The following is a 20,884-nucleotide window of genomic DNA, read 5'->3' on the forward strand; positions in this document are numbered from 1 at the left end:
TTAGTAATATATAAAGCCATTGATGACTCCTCTAATGACTTTAGGGAATGGAGAGTGACCTTTCTTTCAGTCTTTGCACTGTGCATGCATTTTCTCCTTTGGGGACCTTAAATATTTCAGGGCATTTATAAAGGTTGACTTCTTCTTGCCTGCCTGCCTACCTCTGTGGAGTATTTTATTTGGTCTTATGTCAAATGAAGATGCAGGCTCAGAAGGTTAGTAACACTTAAAAGCACAGGAAAGATCAATATGGGATTTGGAAAAGTGGGAAGAAGCAGCCCTGATGGAACTTTATAGCCCACCAGAGAGTTTTTATCTTGGAGCTTTGTGAAGGGAAAATCAGCCTAGACTCACCCTACCTAACTGAGACTCTAAATTTTGAGTACAGCAGCCCCTGGGAAACATAAGAATCTCCAGAGGGTAGTAGAGTCTATCCCAAGATCTTTTTCCACTGACTGTAATAGGAGCTGAAAGTGGCTGTGCTCATTTTTAAATGCTTAAAGTAAGATAAGGTAAATCTGGGCTCAGCAGTGAATCCAACTTACCTGTAAAGAAAACGAACGCTAAAGCCATTCTGCTGATTGAAGAATTGCTGAGTCTGTGCTCGGATTGTGCATGGCTGGAGGATCCTGGCACAGGCTTCCCAGCACTTGGCCTTGCTGCTGAGCATGTCAGAAACACCCAGTGCAATCATGAAGCCAGGAAACAAAAGCAAAGGATACACCAGACATGCCTGGTGTTTTCCTGCCTACTGCTGTCAGCACTGCCACTCGTCCCAAACTTCTGCCTTTTGCTAACTGCCTGGTGGTCCAGAATTCCAGGAGCTGTTCTGGCACATCAGCATTCTCCATAAAGTCCTGTTTTGCTTTGTTTTCTTGCTTTATCTAGTGTTTTCTTTCTTTATCTAGTGACAGCAAGCTGGGTACTACAAAGTGCCACAGTTAGACAGATTGCAGAAATCACTCCTGGGGTCTCTTTTCAGTGAACTCTACTCTGCTCTTGTGAGACCTCTCCTTCAGTACTGTGGCCAAACCTCAGTCCCCAGCACAAGAAAAATGCTGGAATGAGTCCAGAGAAGGACACTAAGTTGATCCCAGGGCTAGAACACCTCAGCTATGGATCCAGGCTGGGAGAGCTGGGGCTGTCTGGCCTGGAGAGGAGAAGGCTCTGAGGAGACTCAAGAGCCCCTTCCAGTGCCTGAAGGGGATCCAGGAGATCTGGGGAGGGACTTTTCACAAGAGCATGAATAGCTAGAATGGGGGATGATATTCTTAAGCTGAAGATGATTAGGTTTTAGATATTAGGAAGAAATTCATTATGGTGAGGGTGGTGAGGCACTGGCACAGGTTGCCCAGAGAAGCTGTGGCTGCCCCATCCCTGGAAGTGTTCAACACCAGGCTGGATGAGACTCCGAGTAACCTGGGATAGTGGCAGGTGCCCCTGTCCATGGCAGAGGGGTTGGAAATAAATGACCTTTAAGATCCCTTCCAGCCCAAACCATTCTGTGATTCTCTGATCCTGCTTTCATGTTTTGCAGCCACCACCAGCCAGAGCCCCCTGGGCTCTCTGATTTGTCTCTCAGGTATGTCCTTTCTCCTTCAGAGTTCAAGTCCTGCAGGGACGTCACTACACTCAGCATGGAAACACCTCGGCAGCTACACAAACACATCCAGACCCTGTAGGGTCTCTAAGCTGGGTCACCCCCTGAGGCACACAGTGCAGTGGCAGTAGTGACCTGTATAAAGCCCAAGTTTATCCAGTAAATACCTGCTACAAAGTCTTTCATTCATATCTACAAGCTGTGTGAACAAAAGGTGGAAAAGGATGCTCCAGCTATGCCTGTCATGAACTTTTTGGCTTTTTCCCCTTGAAATAAAAAGGAGACTTAGCACGGGGATGATTCACTGTATCCTACTGTACACTTGTGTTTCTTGAGCGCAGAGAGATCCTGTTAGGCTGTCAAAGGGAGCAAAGCAGCCAGGCAGAAGTTGCAACAGGAGATTGAAAATTCAAGCAAAATATTTTGAAAAGTGATTTCAAGATGGGATGTTGAGGAATTTCCCAAGGTGTTATGTAAGACTTCCTCACTGGAGCTGAGAATTTATTTTTAATAGCGTTTACTTCTGAATCTTCATATATTCCACTTCAGGAGCAGAAGAATGTCCCTTTCAACAGAAAGGAAGTGGCGGAAGGAAGTGGCGGAAGGAAGTGGTGGAAGGAAGTGGTGGAAGGAAGGAAGGAAGTGGCGGAAGGAAGGAAGGAAGTGGCGGAAGGAAGTGGCGGAAGGAAGGAAGTGGCGGAAGGAAGTGGTGGAAGGAAGTGGTGGAAGGAAGTGGCGGAAGGAAGTGGCGGAAGGAAGGAAGTGGCGGAAGGAAGTGGCGGAAGGAAGTGGCGGAAGGAAGTGGCGGAAGTGGCGGAAGGAAGGAAGTGGCGGAAGGAAGGAAGTGGCGGAAGGAAGTGGCGGAAGGAAGTGGCGGAAGGAAGTGGCGGAAGTGGCGGAAGGAAGTGGCGGAAGTGGCGGAAGTGGCGGAAGGAAGTGGTGGAAGGAAGTGGCGGAAGGAAGTGGCGGAAGGAAGTGGCGGAAGGAAGGAAGTGGCGGAAGTGGCGGAAGGAAGGAAGTGGCGGAAGGAAGGAAGTGGCGGAAGGAAGGAAGTGGCGGAAGGAAGGAAGTGGCGGAAGGAAGGAAGGAAGGAAGGAAGGAAGGAAGGAAGGAAGGAAGGAAGGAAGGAAGGAAGGAAGGAAGGAAGGAATATGTTTATTTTCCTACACATTTGTCTGGAAACCCCACTATACAACCTTCCTTGCTCTGTTTATATCAATCAAAAACATGCTCACCTTGGAGGTAGGTTCTAATTTAATTTTTATGTATATATATGGTTTCTAGCTATGACGGTTGGAGATTTTGGCATTAGTCATAACTCCATCACAGTGAAACAAAGATTTCAAAGCAACAGTGACCTATTTTATTTTCTAAATGCCGTCTGATACTCTTAAACTGGAGTGATATTCCAGTTACTGGCAGCATCCAAGGATCAGGAATCCCTGTCTTTTATTGTGAAACTCAGCAATTTTTGCCATTACTGTGTATAATCAACAATGAAATTACTAATCATCATCATATTTTTATTCATGTGCTTTCTATGGCAAGGTGAGGTGGAGTTGGCCCAATGTCCAAAGCAAACGATAAATTCTAGAACCAGTAAAACAAAGAAGAAGCCAATTAAACTTCCTTATTACGTACTACTGAGCTGCCCCAGACCAATTATAACCATATTTCTTTGTGGTCTAATTAGGTTCAGCTCAGTTCCACAGTGTGGAAGCCTGTAATGAGTGAGCACATGAGAAGCACAGCCCAGACTCCATGTGAGGGATCATTAATATGCTCTGGGCTGCTGCCTTGGAAGAGACTGCTCCTCATTATGTGGGTTAACACACTTAAACTAAATGGATGAATTGTAGCCACTTTCAGTGTTTCAAGTCCCCTTGGACTGACAGAATTGCAGATTAATAAGTTGTTAGAGAGTGATCTGCTGACCTGCTCCATCGTTCTTCGCTTTCGCTCCATCCGCTCTTAGAGGCGCGAAATGCTGAAGTGTAGGAATGTAACAATCTGCATTTTCAGTTTTGTGGCTTTCTCTGGTTTTTGACTAAGAAATTACCATAATAGGTGAAAGAGAAAAGTAAAATGCTTGACATGTCCGATAAGTTCAGTTGGCTTTGGACCAAAATGCAGCATGCACAGGAGATAACAGGTCCCCTGCTAGCACAAAACAGCTCAGGATAAAGGCTGAACTCCTTTCAGCTGCATGAGGCTGTCTAAAAGTCAGCATATCATAGAATCAGAGAGTGGTTTGGGTTGGAAGGAACCTTAAAGATCATCTTATTCCAACCCCCTGCCATGGGTAGGGACATCTTCCACTAGACCAGATTATTCCAACCTAGCCTTGTAAACTTCCACAGATGGGGCAGCCGAAGCTTGTCTGGGCAGTCTGTGCCAGGGTCTCATCACCCTTATAATTAATAATTTCTTCCTAATATCTAATCTAAATCTTTGCTCTTTAGTGTTTATATCCTCTGTTTAACAGGCTATGAAATTATGATGAGGTGGAAAGGGTGTATTGAGACAGACTGCCAACATCTTTTGTCAATGGAAGGAAAAAATGGATATGAAATTCTAGTAGTTGCAGCCAAATTCAATGAGAAAAAAAAAAAAAAAAAAACAAAACAGAAACAAACTCTGGGATTTCAGGGATTTCTTTTTTTTTCCCTGTTGATAGTAGATTTTTGAGACTTGTTTTCAATCCACATCATCACCTGGAAATCCCCTCAATGTAAAAATTAGGATTGAAGACTCAGATTATTAGGGAGGAAAGATCAAAGATACTTTTTCTGTCTCCTATTTACTTGTTTTTGCCAGTGCTGGAGACAGAATACCAAATGATACATAGCATTGAGCTGAGGGAGTGGAATCGTCCTCATGTCCTACCTTGTGCTGATGAAGGCATGGAAGGCTCCTCAAGGCTTCCTCCTGCTTAGTTCAAGCAACTGTTTTCCCAGCACAGCAGATTTCACAGAATCATAGAATACCCTGAGTCTGAAGTGACCTACAAGGTCCATCAAAGTCTGGCTCTTGGAATTGTATATACAGTAAAATTTTTCATGTGTGTCACAAAAGGGGAGAAAAAAAATCAAGAAATTGTTGAAGAGTTGATAGTATGAGCAACATTCTCAGTTTTGAGATCTGTCTCCTTTTGTGGACTCAGTTTTGGCAAACAGTCATTTTTAAAGATCTCAGATCTGAGAAATTTCCCTGGCTCCTTCCTGGCTTGTCAGCAGCAGCATGAGGCACCCAAACAGGTTTCTTTTCTCATGTTCACATTTATCCTTAAGGCACCAGAGAAAAAACTGTTTCCTATTCCACTCCAGACTAAGAGGACCTGACAACTTAATAATTGAACTGGGTACTTAGCTCACCATGCCTCTGATGTGCCTCTTTTTAATTGATTTTGTCAGGATCTTTTTAACTTCTCTTCCACTGTTGCCAGCATGCTCTCACTCCTCGTAATGCCTTTGCAAAGAGGTTTTATTAGAATTTTCCCCTGTCATATCCCATCCTCACCTATTTGTTACCAATTAACCCTCTACACCATGGTGGTTTGCAGGATCTGCTGAACTGAGCTGCCTGATGTTGGAATTCTTTGAGCTCTGTGTCTCTGCCAGAGATATTGTAAAGAGCAAGAAACTGTGCCTGTATTTTCTCCCAAAGCATCAGTAACAAAAACAGCTGCTTAATGGCATTGTTAGATATTCTATTTTCCATGAGGAGGGCAAAGGAAAATGTACCCATGTGACTAAAGAAATAGAAAATAAATCTTCACTTGCAGTTGCAGTCAATGGCTCATTGTCCAAATGGGGATTGGTAACAAGTTGTGTCCATTTGGAGCCAGCATGACTTAATATCATTATAAATGACACAGACCCAGGACTGAGTGCAGCCTTCTGCAGGTTTGCGAAGGATACACTAGAAGGAAAGGATGCTGAGCAGGGGGAGTTTGACAGGCCTAGGAGATGTGAACTTTGTGAAGCTGAACAAGGCCAAGAGCAAAGTCCTGCACCCCATCAGGTGAGATCACTCAGCAGTTCATGCCCTGGCCAAAACACTGGACTTGGGGAAATTAGTTTAATGCGTTACCAATGAAATCAGAGCAAGATGATGATAAATAAACACAAATGTTAAAACACCTTCCCCCCACTCCTCCCTGAGTTTGACTTCTCAGTCTTTTGTCTGCTCCCCCTCAGCGGTGCAGAGGGACAGGGAGTGGGGCTTGCAGTCACATCCTCACCCATCTTTGCTAATCCTTCTTCCTCAGGGGAGGACTCCTCACATTCCTCCCCTACTCCAGTGTGGAGTCCTTTCCACATGAGGCAGTTTTCCAGGAACTTCTCCAATATGAGTCCTTTCCATGGGCTGGCTTCTTCACAAACTGCTCCAGTGTGGTTCCTTCCACGGGGGGCAGTCCTTCAGGAGCAGGCTGAGCCTTTCTGGGCCGCTTGTGGGGACAATCAAACCTGCTCCAGCGTGGCCTCCTCTCTCTGCAGGGTCACAGGTCCTGCCAGGAGCCTGTGGACCCCCAAGAGCTGCAGGGGCTCGGCTGCCTCACCGTGGGCTGCACCCTGGGCTGCAGGGGAACCTCTGCTCAGCACCTGGAGCAGCTCCTGCCCCTCCTTCTGCACTGACCTGGCTATCTGCAGAGCTGTTCCTCCACACATTCTCACTCCTCTGACTGCTGCTGGGGTTCCACTGCTCAGCCTGGAGGGGAGAAGGCTCTGCGCAGACCTCATTGCACCATCTCAATATAGGAAGGGAGCTTGTAAGAAAGACAGATTCTTTTCACCAGGGTGTGTAGTGACAGGAGGAGAGGCAATGGTTTTAAACTGAGAGAGGGAGATTTAGATTAGACATAAGGAAAAAATTGTTTATAGTGAGGATGGGGATGCCCTGGCTCAGGTTTCCCAGAGAAGCGGTGGCTGCCCTATCCCTGGAAGAGTTCAAAGCCTAGTTGGGACAGGGCTTGGAGCAACTTGGTTTAGAAGAAGGTCCCTGTGGCAGGGACGTGGACTACACAGTCCTTGAAGGTCCCTGCCAAACCAAACCATTTTCTAATTCTATTATTTAGCATGAATATGTTGTTTTATAATGACCTCATGAATTGTTTGGGTTTCTTTAACAACATTTACCATTATAACCAAGTCTATAATACTCAACAGCCCATCTTTGTTGCCACCTGATTTCCTCCTTTCTTGAAGCCAGGCAACCTCTGTAGTTTCAGCAGAGAAATTCTTTACCTGGTCATCAATGCCAAATGATCTGCTGTGTGAGCTGGCCCAGGGAAAGCTCAATCATACTAATGAGGTAATCACTGAGCTCCTAATGAATGGGATTAGTGACTGGGCAAGGATTGTTTGTCCTGGATCCCTTGTTCAAATGCAGCTCGAAGCTCTCAAAATATTTGCTTGCAATCAGCTACGAGCTGGGTTCATTTCAGCTCTCGCTAACTAGATGAAAATTATTTTCATCTCTGCAGGATTTGCCAAATGTGCTGATGGAGGCAGTCTGCAGTTTGTGGTGGAGAGAAGAGTGGAGTGCTATTTCAGAAGTAAACCCTCTGTAGTAAGGTAAAGCCGTAGGTGTCATAATTTCTAATTTCATGCCAGCACGAAGCTTGGCTGGAGAAAGAGAAGAAGTGTGTCAGTCTATTCATTAGCTTTTCTTAATAGAAATTAATGGATATTTAATGTAACACATACCAATCCAGTTAGGAAGTTTTTATATATCTAAAGAAAAGCCACCACAAACTGTGACTTGTGTTTCTTCTCCAAACCTGACTGTGCTGATTTAAGAAGTTTCTCACAGTTTTGACCCTGAGTGAGCTTAAGCACCTGCAAGATTTCTCTGAGCATTTTCTGTGCTCAACCTTTACTGATGAAAGACTGTGTCAGCTCTTTGGAAAGGGAGCATGTAACGATATCAATGCAGGTGAGAATCCAGTTTAATATTTGTTACTCTTTTCTAAAACTTGACAGTACCCAAACCCCCACAACATATAGAGGTAATTTTTTTTTCTGGTAAGGAATATTTTTGTCAAAATATTTTGCTTTTCCCAAAGAGTAAAAAATATATAATTTTGTTAAATTCTCTTCAATAAATCTTATGGCATTTTAATTAAAACCGTTTTTGAAATGCTTTATTTACTGGAGGAAAACTGCATTTATAACACATGACACATTTAAAGATGAATTTAAATGGCATTTTCAATCATGTTGTCAGGAAAAAACATTATGGATGAAAATGGAACAAACTCGCAAATGGTTGCATTGAAACCTATTAAATGAAGTCTAAGAAAGATTTGACATTTTTCATGAGATATCTTGCTTTTTTTTTTTTTTAAAGGCCACCAAAAATCATAAAACAATGTTTTGTTTATTTGTCCTGCTCTTTCAGTGATGTTTCTCATGAATAATTACGGTGTTCTGTGCATACAGTGGGATCAAATAAGCATCTAATTGATGTGCTTTAAACGGCACATGAAATTGTGGAAGTGCTTAGCTCAGATGCAGCAGAGCAAATTCTAAAGCAGCAGTGCACAGTAGGGGAATCTGAGCTAAATTAATTTTTAAACATATAAAAACAGTAACAAAAAAAAAAAAAAAGAAACTAACCAGACAAACATCTTGACTGACTTTCATGGTTTTAAATGAGCAGAATTGGAGATCAGGAGCATGTTAAAAACACAAACAACAGAGATGAATGAACAGCTACTTATCTTACAGCACATTGTATAGCAAATCTGGAGGCAGAGAAATAGAATTCCCTGGATACAGGGGGCATAATTAAAATCTGTAACGTAAGGTAAAACATGCCTATGACGAAGAGGGGGAAAAATAGGCAAAATTATTCACAATGATGCCAACACACAGTATAAAACTTAGCTTTTCTTTCATACAATTAGTGCTTGATGGTTACAGCAGGTTTAATATGATTTGATCAGAAATGCAGACACGGACGTGGGGCCTGGATGTGCAGTGCCTTGAGAATCCATTCCACTTCCCAGGGTGACCACAGGCTCTGTAAAACCAAGAACAGCTGGTGAGTATTCACAGGATCCCCAGAGAATTTCTGGTGCAGAGGTGTCTCTGGTGGAAGGGTGGCAGGTCCCAAAAGGCACAGATGAAAACAAAGCAGATTAAGCTCAGGAAAGTCTATTTTCACTGATTCCAGGCTAAGGTAATTGTGGAAGTGGAAAGGATGAGAAGACTGGGACAGATTACCCACAAAGGCTGTGGGCTCCTCATCCCTGGAGATGTTCAAAACCAAGTTGGAAGGGGCCGTGAATAACCAGGTCTAGAGAAAGATTCCTTGCCCATGGCAGAGAGGTTGGAATGAGATCATCGTTAAGGCCCCTTCCAACTCAAGCTTTTACATGGTTCTGTGACTGAGAATACAGAAAAAAACAAATTCATCAAGAAAATACAGCATATAACCTGCTGTAGCAAGGAAATAAATAAATTTTGTGTTCTTTTCAATGCCAGCAGTTCCCATACCTGGATAAAAGTGCATTTAGTTTTAAAAATATAGTTTTCTGCAAAATGGACAAAGAATAGAAGACACAGCATGGCACTGGTGCACTTTTCTGGACAGAATAAAGCTGAAAAATTGTATTGTTTCCCATTTTTCCGTGCCATGAAAAAATGAAGACCTTAGGCACTTCCTCTGACTAGGAACAACTCATTATAACTTGTAGATGTCTAATTAGAGATCAAAAACATGTAGATCTAAACCATAAAATGTTTACACTATTCATGTAGACAAGTTAATGGAATAAAAAAAAGGCACTTTCTGATCAAAGAGTCTGTTTCTCTCCAATTACTGTAAAAGAATCTTCTTAAGAAAGACATCAGCGGCAGGATAGCACCTCCAATACCAGCACTTTGCACTTCTGAGGTTACACAGTTTGTATTTTGCACTCACCACCTATGAAACAGCCCTTAGTGTTTGTAAGAAGCATCACTACGAAATATATCAACAGGCTTTTGTAGTGTTTGTGTTTATTCTACCTCTGCTTCCTCAGTGACGGTGTTTGTGTACACATGCATTCTAAGAAAATCTAGTTAAACTTGTTATGCAGGGTGAGGAAAGTAATGAAAAACTGGTTTGTCATTATTATTACTGGAGACATAACTGATAACAACTTCTTTTCTTTTTTTCTAGTTCTTTTTAATTCAGGTGAAAGCCTCAGAAACACTGTTTTAATTATGCTTTACTGCAAACCAACAAGGTGTTAAAACAGACCATGATCAGACACAAAGCAGCCAATGCAGACACAAACATATTTTCATTTATGCTAATTTTAAAACTGCTCATTATAAGATTGCTCAGATAATATTTTTGAAACCAGATGTCCATTGTGTGCTGTGCTGCAGATACAAAGCAGAGATGAGAGTTCCTGCATTGTGTTCACATAAACACCTCAAAGAGGCACTAGAAACACTCTAATGGGAATGGTACCCTTCTGAAGATGACATTCATCCCAGCTAATTTAAGGTGTAAGCACCTCCATCTGAGTAGAATGACTCCCAGGCTCCAGGCTCCTATTACAGTAATTGCAGATCTAATCAATACAGCCAAAGATTTTTGGGGTTTTTAGGGTGGGGATCATTTGAATAAAGTAATCAACTCCATATTGACCTAAATTTCACTGGCTGGTATTGACTCACATTAACTGCAAAGGGATTTTCAGGATGACTTTCTCAGATGCAGAGAGGTTCACTGTTGATATCTAAATTTAGCTGCACAAATTCAGCTGCCAAAGTCCTTTTAATGTCAAAAGAGGACTTGCTCAAGTCACTCACATAAGTAAAAAAGCTCTGGAAAGGGGATGCACACCACAAATCATTTAACCTTTCATTCCACTTGGGATCTAGTCTCACCTTTCTGTTTATTTAATATTTCACAGCACTTTTTAAAGAGGAAAGGCTCTAAGGTGAACCTTGAAGGTCTCTTCCAACACAAACCATTTCATGGCATTATAGAATTCTATAATATTTCTGCAGGTGCCAGTCAACAATCTTCACCACCTGTTCAAGTTACAGAATCACAGAAATTCTGGAGATGAAGCAGGGTGAGCAGGGCTGTGTCCAGCTGGACTTTGAATAGCTCCAAAGCTGGAGGCTCCACAACTCTCAGCAACCCATTTACCCATTTGGTCAATCTTACATTAAGAAAAAAAATAGTGTTTTCATATTCAAAAAATGAAAAAAAATTTTTATATGAAAAATTTTTCATATATTTTCAATAATTTTCAGGTTGTGATCACTGCCTTTTGACCTGCCAGTAGAAACCACTGAGAAGAGTCTGCTTCTACCTTCTTTATCCCCCTGCCTCAGGTATTTATAGATGGGAAAGGTCCTCCAGAGCCTTCCCTTCCCCAGGCTGCAGTCCCAGCTCTCTCAGCCTCTCCTCACATGTCAGAGAGCTCCTGTGTAAGCACACACATGCCTGTGTCCAGGAGAAAAAGAACACAGATCCTCTGGAGCGTGGACAGAATTCTCCAAGCACTGGGATGAAGAGCACCATGGGCTGGACATGAAACCAAACCCTATGTCCAGCACAGGCCATTGCTATTATCAGGCTCTGCAGCTGCTGGGGATTCTGAATTTTGATTTGCAGGCAGGGAAAATATTTATTTAAATTTAAATATTTAAAATGTAAAAGCTATTTGAATGAGAAACAGGTAATCTACAGGCTTGGAGTGTAGCAAGAGAGATTCTCCAGACGCAAACTGGCTAAAAGATATTGTGGGCCAAAAACCCAACAGACTTCATATACCTTTCAGGTTTGCTTGAGGATAAAAATGAATTTAAGTTACTGAGAGAGAGTTTGAGTTCTGTCATACTCTTAGGTTTTGATTAAAGATTTTTTTTTTACTTTTTGGGTAGTAATAATTATGCTGAGTTTAGCAGTTCTACTCATGGACTATACAGTCTTATTTTAGTTGCTATACAAGTAGAGAACTAAATAACACTCTTTGGAAAGAAATAAATTAAAATTATGCTGGAATATATCCTAGGTTTTCCTTAATGTCTTGAGAACTTTACTGGTACAAACGTATCTGACTTGAGGCTTTGTCTGTCTATATTTCTGTGATTATTTTCATAATCATTAAAAGGAAACAGATATATTTAGCTTGATTTTTTTTTTTCTTCATGCATAAAGAGAGAGGGCAAATAAAAAAAGAACCCTGCTGCTATCAGGGTGCTGAAATTATGCTTCTCTGCAAGCTGACAGATCTCTTTACTGAGAACTGTAAAAGCAGACTGTAAAGAGCTGCTCCAGCCATGTGGAAGCTCTGAGCTGCAACAGGAACCTAAGGTAAGGATCCATCCTCCAGCCCTCCTTAGCTCAGAGAAGAATCTTTCCCCTCTTTGAGGTTTACAGTGTAGATTCTGCTCGCTTATTTAGTCTGGGCTGTTCTGGCTGTGAATTAAAGAGGTGGTCTCATGGGAAGATAAATTATTCAGAGTAATAAATAATAATTTGTCTCTACCTGCTGTTGTTTCAAATCAAGTGAGATCTCTGTCTGGGCAAATATGAGGATGCATATCATTCTGTGTAAATAAGCTGTGATAATACAACCTTTGACATTTGCACATTTATATGGATTTAAGACTTTTCATAGATACAAATCTCAATGAACTTCTCTCTTGGAGAAGGCTCATCCAGATAAATCACAGTGCATTATTAATAGTGGGTGACTGTAATATATGCAGAGATTTTGGGTGGTTGAATGCTTCTTTAAAAGTGTGAAACAATGACAATCATTAGAAGCTGATTGAGATGATTGAAGGTGGCCCACAAAATTACCAAGTGGAATTCTGTCTCAGTGAAAGGGGAGGGATGATCCAAATCTGATTAAAGTCCATGCAAACACTCTCACTGACTTTATCCAGCCTTGCATCAGGAAAGGTCTTGCAGCTGCTCTGCAAAGTCATGGAATGAACAGATGGATTTTGAGGGCAAGGACTGAAAACATGGACATGAAAACAGCTCTTCAGAGTTATTTAAAGTCCTTCCCAACATGTCAAACTCAGGCAGGGAGGGAGCCTGTGCCAGTGCTGAACCCTCAGCACAGGCATCTTGAGCTGCAGCCCACAGAAAGGAAATTTTAAGCCCTTGACTTGATCTTGCCATTTTTTGTTTAATTCAGTTTTGTTTTCTCTTATTTTGATTTTTATTTTCAATGTTCTAGTGAAACTGTTTCCAAGGTAGTGCTGTCTTTTGATATTTTCAAACTGAAGCCTTCCCATATGCAAATTTACACTAATTAAATCCGTGTCACAACACAGACTGTTATCTGCTTTCCTCTGAAACTGCTGCAAACTTTATAGTTTCAGATGCACATTGCAAAGTAGCTTCCAAATATCACAAAGCTGAAATCCTGTGACATCATCTCATTCAAGATGTGAATGTAGATCCTAAATTAATCTGTGAGGCTTATAGTGGAGACAGCATCTTGTAACATGAGGATCTAAATTTTCTATTTCTCAAACCCCTAAGAGAGTATTAGAGGGAAAGCAGGAAATCTATGGTTGTTTACATTTTTCTGGCTCTAGTTCCTTGTAGCTGCTAATATTCTGATTTTCATTTCCTGACAATATGGTAAATATACTTTGCTTCTGTGTTTGGGATTCAACAGATCACCAGCTTTGGACATCAACAGCAAATTTATCCTAAGTCAGATAACCTTTCTCTGCAGTTGGGGTGCAATTCATGGCTTAGCTCATTTGAAATTAATCTCTTCCATCTGTGGTGGCAGGGAATGGCCTCTGAAAACCCTTTCTGGTCACTTTGATGAAGGTTTCAAAATGGGCCTGATATAGCAGCTTTTTTTAATACATAATTTTTAATAATGTATTTTCAGAATAAAAAAAAAAAAAAAAAGACAAGGAAAGGAAGGAAAAGGTCACAATACTAAGAAAACCTGTGATGTTTCCTGCCTCTTTGAAGCTGAAGTTAATCAGATAGCAGATTAGTCTGAGAATTACATTTCTGACACTGTAAACCTTCCAGGCCTTTAGCTGGGCCTTTTTTCAAGTGTAGTACACAATGATGAGATTTTGCCTTTAGTAAAGACTGTTGTTTCATCAGTTAAAGTTCATTGTTATTTCATCAGTTAAAGTTCATCTCTTCAAAGAATCCTTCCCTCTAATTTTCTAGGGAAGCAAACGATGTCCACTTTTCATTACAGAATTTCTTCAGTGCACGACTGCCCACAGCAGGAAAGCTGCTGCTCTGGTCATTTCTGCTTATACTGGAGTTCTAACAGCAGCTTCTTAAAATAGGACAGACCTAATAACCCAAGAGTCTTCTGTCAGAAAAAAAATGAGATGATATGCCCTGTGCAATATGGCTTAATATTCACTTACAATTTTATTTCCCTTGTGCATTTTCTTAATTGTATCAATGGTTCCCAGAAGCCACCTTTGATTCAACTTCACTGAAATAATTTTTTTTTCTGTTTAGAAAGATGGCCCAGTAGAAATCCAGGTCGTTTGGAAGTCTAGAGTATTTTTCGTCCTGATATGAAGTTCTTCAAATTTGGCAGCTGCAGATCATTGATAAAATAGGAGTTTTGGATAAAGATATTAATGCAAGTGCATGGGTATCAGCCACGGACCACCACAAGAGCATAGGTGTGTTTTGTGGAGAGTATGGATTAACCCTAAAGTGAAACTAAAACAAGGAATTAGATGATACTGGGAACAAAATAAAACAAAACAAAACCCCAGCAGCAAATCACAAGCCCACAGTCCAGGGACTGTTTGGGAGTCTGAGAAAGGTGCTGTCTGTCCAAGTCAGCTCCTTGGGATTCACTACACTGAAAGAAATCCCAAATCTTTTCCATATTCATGTTTAGTCATGTGCCCAGTAGGAATTTGCCCCTGTGCATTTCAGTCTGACCCCTAAAGATTTGTCTTAGCAGTGCACAGTACACGGCAAAGCTTTTAAGAAATGTGCAACTGGTCCTCATATAAACATGTGAAAAAGGTCTGCAGCAACTCAGAATTTGCACCTGGGAGGCAAAGCTGCAGAAGATGACATAATAATGGCAAGAGATACAATGAGTGATATCACATTTCAGAAGTGAATATTGCTAGCTGAACTTCGGGGATCATGAGAAAATTCATTTCACAAAGGTGGAATGCCCAGCGCCTGGGAGGTGACACGTAATGAATTAGAGTAATTTTGCCCAACCTGTTAAAAACAAATGCTGTTATAGAAGTAGCAGGGCCATTTGCATAAAGATTTTTAAATTACCTGGTGTTGAATATGTGAAACATCGGGTAATGACATTGCAAACTCAGCTCTGATTAAATGGCAAGTGAAGAGCGAATCTCAGCAGCATTGTCTTATCACATTAAAACAAGGGGAAAATCTATTTATGAGTGAGCTGACCTCATTTTTTCTCTCATAGCCTGCTGTGCGTGGCAGAGTTCGGTATGATTGAAAAGTCATTGCATAGTTCTTTAACATGACAATGTTTAATACAAGAAAAAGTTCTTTTTCAACCTCCAGCAACTTTTTTTTTTTTTTTTTGAGTGATGCAGTTGATATAAGTCCTGAATGCATTTTTTGAGGTTGTGTGAGGTTTAAAATTTGGGTTCTAACAAGTTCTCCCAGAAAGTTCTGACAGGAAACCTCAGGAGCTACCTGAAGCACAAACTTTATCCCTGTACTATAGCAGGTCAGGAAAGAGAAATAATCAAACTCAATAATAAGGCCTTGCTTCTTCTCATGGTCACAAGACACAGGAGATGCTTCCTCCAAAGAAATGTGTACTTATTTTCTTTTAATATCACTTTTCTTGTAGAAGTATTGTCACCCTGTTTAGCCTGGAGGAAAATGAGGCTGAAGGGTGACCTTATTGCTTTCTACAACTGCCTTAAAGAAAGTAAAAGTGAGATGGGTGTCAGTCTCTTTTCCCAGGTAGCAAAAGACAGGAGAAGAGGAAATGGTGTCCAGTTGTGTCAGAGAAGATTTAGAGTTGATATTAAGAGGATTTCTTTCATGGAAATGGTTGTAAAGCAATGCAGCAGGCTGCCCGTGGAAGTGGTAGAGTCATCATCCCTGGAAGTGAAAAAAAAAAGTGTGGATATGCACCTGAGGACTTGGTTCAGTGGTGAACTTGGTGGTGGTGGTAGGAGGACAGTTCAACTCAATGACCTCAGAGGTCCTTTGGAACCTCAACAATTCTATGATTCTACTTCTCAAAAAAAAAAAAAATCCTTGGAACTTGGGATTTCCTTCACAACATCCCAAGAACAAACTAAATGAATTTATCTAGAATCATCTTTTTCTGAGGGCTGAAAATCAGAAGAGTGAGGCTCGAGTTACAGAGGAGGGCTACAAATTTATTTTGCTGCCTTGACAAGGAGGTTAAAATTTCCAGCAATGTGTGATCTAAGTCTAAGTGACTGAAAGACCAAGAAAATACCACTGGTTGTTCTTCATCCATGGGTTCACTTTGCAATTTAAGCTGCAGTAACTTTGCTCATCTGCAAGATGGTTCTGTGAAAGAGGCCACATCTCTTCTGGTCTGAGTAGCCACTGCCTTTCACTAGCAGGACAGGGCTCCCTGACTCACATTTGGCAACTCCTGCAGTGTGGAGGGGGGCGGGAGAGAGAAAAGCAGCTTCATGAATATGTGGAATTATTCTGGGAAGCACTCAGGATAATGTAAAAACCAGAGACATAAAACACTGGCCAGCTGAGACACTAAGAGAGATTAGATAGCAGACCTGGCCACTCATCCATTTGCACCAGTGTGGCAAATCTTGTGGTTTTTTTGGGAACAAGCAGAGTTACTGGCATTTGAATTTCATCTTGGCTTAAGTATCAGGAGGAAAAATGCTGACTTATGTTAAAATGTGTCTGGTTGCAGGACAGATTCAAGGAGATGGATGCTTAAGCACTGGAGTACACAGCCAAGGCTGCCAAGGATGCAAATCTCTCAGTGCCCATCCAGTGCCTCGTTACTGTTCCACCATCCCTGAGAACCTGCCATGGGGAAATACCAGGCTTTCACCTTCCAGCTGCTTTTAACTACAGAGCAAGCAAATCACAGCTGTAAAAGGTGACAGAAACCCTTAAATTCTCATTCACGTGTTACTGGAAATAAACCTTAAAAAAGCCCACAGAAGACACACAAAATGGTTGGCATTAAACTATTCCAGCTAAGGGAGCAGGAACTGTATGCTCCAGTTCTGCTGAAAGGGAGCTGGTGGCAGAATAATGTGGTTTGTGCAGAACTAGGAAAAATGAGAGCTGAAAATGTTCCCTATCAGGAAAGAAAAACACACTTGCATAGCAAGAGTTGCTGTCTCACACACTGATGGGTGTTTTCAGAGCAGCAGGAATGCATATTTAAACACAAAAAGTACCATCCCCAGATAAATTTTTTAAAGACTATTTAACTTTGAAGGAAACAAAACTGGTTTTAGTCAGTGAGGACAGAGATGGAATGGACAAAACTCTTAACACTGGAAATAGAACTACAACTTATAACATTTTCATTAAGAACAGCATTGGAAACAAATTGCTGCATAGAGAGCCAATTAAAAAAGAACTAATAAATTCTATAGATGTAAATATAATGCATTTTTTCATCCATCTGGGCTCTAGCTGTTGTTAACTCTGGGTGATGCTGGTTTTACATACATATGCTGGTGTTATTCCTACAGATGGTGCCAGGGCTGAGGCACAGGATGGAAGGAAGCTTCACATGTTTGCTTTGCTTACACTCCAGCAGTCAGTACTGGATTAATGGAAACCCTAATCCCATCAGAAAAGAGATATTTTAGTAGACACCAGGGAGACTAATGCAGTTGATCCCTGCTTATGGCAGGAAAATGCACGTATGTCAGGGATTTCACTCTGATATTTGTAGATAACCTTGGTAAATCTTTTGGACACCTCCTCATTTGGACCTTAGTGGGCTGTTCATAAATAAGGGTAAAAATAACTGAGTTGACTTTCCTTTTGATCTCTTCCACCATTCTTCCAGTGTAGGTGGGTGAAATATCCTGCCTAGTGGATGTTTATTCCCTTTTCTACTGCTCCAGATTAGTCAATATGGAGTATTATGGATGAGATTCTTTTCATTCAAATTCAAATGTTCCAGATCAACACAAATCACTGTCATTTCTCTTTAGAGAGGAGAGAGGACAATCTGGCTCATCTTTAATGAATCCATTAAATAGACGGAAAAAAAACTAAACAACTATGCATTAGCCTGAAAGGGAACATCAAGTGACAAGTTCAGGTTTAGTTGTCTAAACTTCAGTGACACTAATATCATCTTTCTTTTTTTTTAAATATTCTAATTCTGGACCAAATGTTTCTTAACGACCTTATTCTGTTCACAGGTTTTTATGGTTTACCTTGTATATTTTTTCTATAAACAAATCTTCAGTGACCAGATAAATGAGTGCTGCATACACTAGGATCAGAAAGAAGCCTTTATTCATAATTTGCCCTGTACATCCTTCCTTCCTTCCTTCCTTCCTTCCTTCCTTCCTTCCTTCCTTCCTTCCTTCCTTCCTTCCTTCCTTCCTTCCTTCCGCCACTTCCGCCACTTCCGCCACTTCCGCCACTTCCGCCACTTCCTTCCTTCCTTCCGCCACTTCCTTCCGCCACTTCCTTCCTTCCTTCCTTCCTTCCTTCCTTCCTTCCTTCCTTCCTTCCTTCCTTCCTTCCTTCCTTCCTTCCTTCCTTCCTTCCTTCCTTCCTTCCTTCCTTCCTTCCTTCCTTCCTTCCTTCCTTCCTTCCTTCCTTCCTTCCTTCCTTCCTTCCTTCCTTCCTTCCTTCCTTCCCTTTTTTTTAATGTACACACAAAGTGTTCCCATTTTCCTATGGAATCCAGATTATCTTAATTTTTTTGGGAAGCGTTATTGGAAATAAGGATATGTATCAACTCTGATATTAGATCTTACTGGGGCCCATCTAATTAAAGCTTTATAAATTCTTTAGTTACCGCATGGATAGAACTCCCATCTTGTTTTCCCCAAAATATTCTTTGTGCACAGAAAAGCAATCCTATCCCCAATATGTATGTTCTCTGCCTGTTCTCTGCCATACTCACCAAAAATGAATAAAATAAAACCCAGAGGTTGAAGGGAAGAATAGAAAAATATTTCAAAGAAAGATCTCTGAGTTACTAAGCGAGAAACCATGTCAGATCTCCCTGAGCAGGAAATAATCACAAGCTTGGACAATGCCCAGGGAATTTTTTTATGTACATAATTTGTTATTACTCTTCCTTGAGTGCCTGTTCATGGCTACTGCTGGAGACTGCAAAGGGGTGAAATATTATTTTGTGCTGGCCAGGCTGGGTGTCCTAACATTCCCAAAATCAGCTGGGTCAGATTTATCAGGGTGCTGCATCCATTTAACTCCTCCCTGTTGACTATCACTGCTGGGAAGAGCAGCACTAAAGGGATTATGTAGAGTTCCAGGAGTATCTCCATTTTCTTTTGGAAAGAAACAGGAGTTTGTTGGGGAGGGAAGATAATCATGAGTAGTCACTGAAGAGTCAGCTATACATTATATATTCTGCATCATGCCTCTGGTTCCATTTCTGGGAGCAGAAATTATTAAGATTTTACTTACTCCTTAGCATGTAGTGCTATAAGGGATTAAGAGAGAAAAGAGGGGAGATGAAGTATTTAAGGGCTCCAGTAGACACAGAGAAAGCTTTTGACTATCAAAAAAGCCTTTTTACAGCTCAAGTCTATTAAACAAGAGGCGAAGGAACAAAAAAAAAAAAAAAAGCAGATATCTGTTTTAACAGATCTTGTGTACTACAGTGACTGAGGTGCTTAACATAAAAGTGAAAAAGTAGTGTAGAAAAAATACAAATAGGAAATTCCAGGGAGTTACTGTGGATCCATGGAATGGATAGAGATTTTTGAGTTTTCTTTATGTCTCTGTAGCTGTTTGAAAAGCAGAATAATTTTGGTAGTTGATGCACAGCCTTCTCTGTCCAGCACAACCAAGATCTCCAAGACAATGGTACTTAGCAATGAATTTTGGGACTTCCATGGACTTTTTCAGAGGGCTTTTACTGCACATCATATTTAACAGGTCTGAACAAAAGCCTGCACCTCACATGCACCGAGCCAGTGGAGATCCTTTCCCTCAGATACTGAACTTTCCCCTTAACAAGAATAACAGCAACACTGAGAAACCAAGCGAACAGTCAAACTGAAAAACCAAAGGCATAACATTTATTGTTCTTCACCTTCAACTGGCAGCAGTTGGAAGATTCAGAACAAACTCAAAGTACACCTTGCCAAGTGTTTCTTTAGATGTCTTTTGCTTTCACTGCACTGGGTTCCTAGTTTGGAATCCCTTCTTTGGAGGTGGCAGATTCCTGCAGCACTACACCCCAGCCCATTGCTGCAAGTGATGCCTCAAAGCACTCAATTCCTCTCTGAATTTCCCTCTCAATAAAGCTGTAGGGCAGCTGCATTTGGAAATAAAGAACTCTGGAAATAAAGAACTCCCTCCTCCTCTGCAGCAGGTGGAGCCCAGAGCACACCCTTGTCTGCAACAGCATCGATGTGGTTGGAAAGATTCCTCCACAGTAGGAGGGATCACACACATTTGGGAGACCACTTTACCTGTTATCCCTAACTCTGAGGATGAAGGAGAAGTGAATCATTGTGAGAAGGAGGGGAACACTCATTGAAACATGTCGGGCTGTGATTTAGACCAGCTTCCTCTTTGTCCTTTGGTGAGGAATAGTAAATATTTTAAGGGGAAGCAGCGATGCTACTTAAAAAGCACTTACCTAATTAAACCTCAAGTGCAGGAATCTTTATTCTGCAGAGCTGCACTCTGTGATGCTCAGCACCTCAGGCTATACCTCAAACATATGGCACTTTAATAGGCACTAGCAGAGGGAGCCCTTTTTATATTTTAACAGATGGGTGCAAGCTACTGGGGTTGGAGCAGAGGGCAGAATGAAAGGAAATGTAAGGAAAGAGAATAAAGAAGAAGACAAAGTTCAAATAATGAATTCTTATTGAACTCTTCCACATCTGCCTGAAACAGCTTGAGGTCTTGTTTCTTTCCTAGAAGGAGCTTCTGTTGTTTCCAACCCTTTGGACCCAGGCTCTCTGATCACAAACCATTTCACAGCAGATTTACCGTGTGAGGCATTGTCCTTGCAGCAGAAATACCACTGCTGATTTCAGAGTCTGCTGGCCCAACAAATGTCTGCATGAGTTTAGGAGTAGGATTGAAACTTTTATAGTGTTTCCTCTA

General features: G+C 41.3%; 1 protein-coding gene across 10 annotated transcripts in view; it reads right to left on the reverse strand.

The window, feature by feature from the left end:
• Window positions 1–7,656: 7,656 nt before the first annotated feature.
• The window catches only part of TSNARE1 (t-SNARE domain containing 1), a 448,564-nt gene continuing 435,336 nt past the window's right edge, over window positions 7,657–20,884 (reverse strand). For all 10 annotated transcript variants that reach the window (XM_038161056.1, XM_038160997.1, XM_038160980.1 and 7 more), the window contains one exon: window positions 7,657–8,626. The gene's annotated coding sequence lies outside the window, so the exon portion shown is untranslated. The remainder of the gene's footprint in view (window positions 8,627–20,884) is intronic.

The sequence above is a fragment of the Motacilla alba genome, chromosome 2 (assembly GCF_015832195.1).
Source record: "Motacilla alba alba isolate MOTALB_02 chromosome 2, Motacilla_alba_V1.0_pri, whole genome shotgun sequence".
In the NCBI taxonomy this organism is placed as follows: domain Eukaryota; kingdom Metazoa; phylum Chordata; class Aves; order Passeriformes; family Motacillidae; genus Motacilla; species Motacilla alba.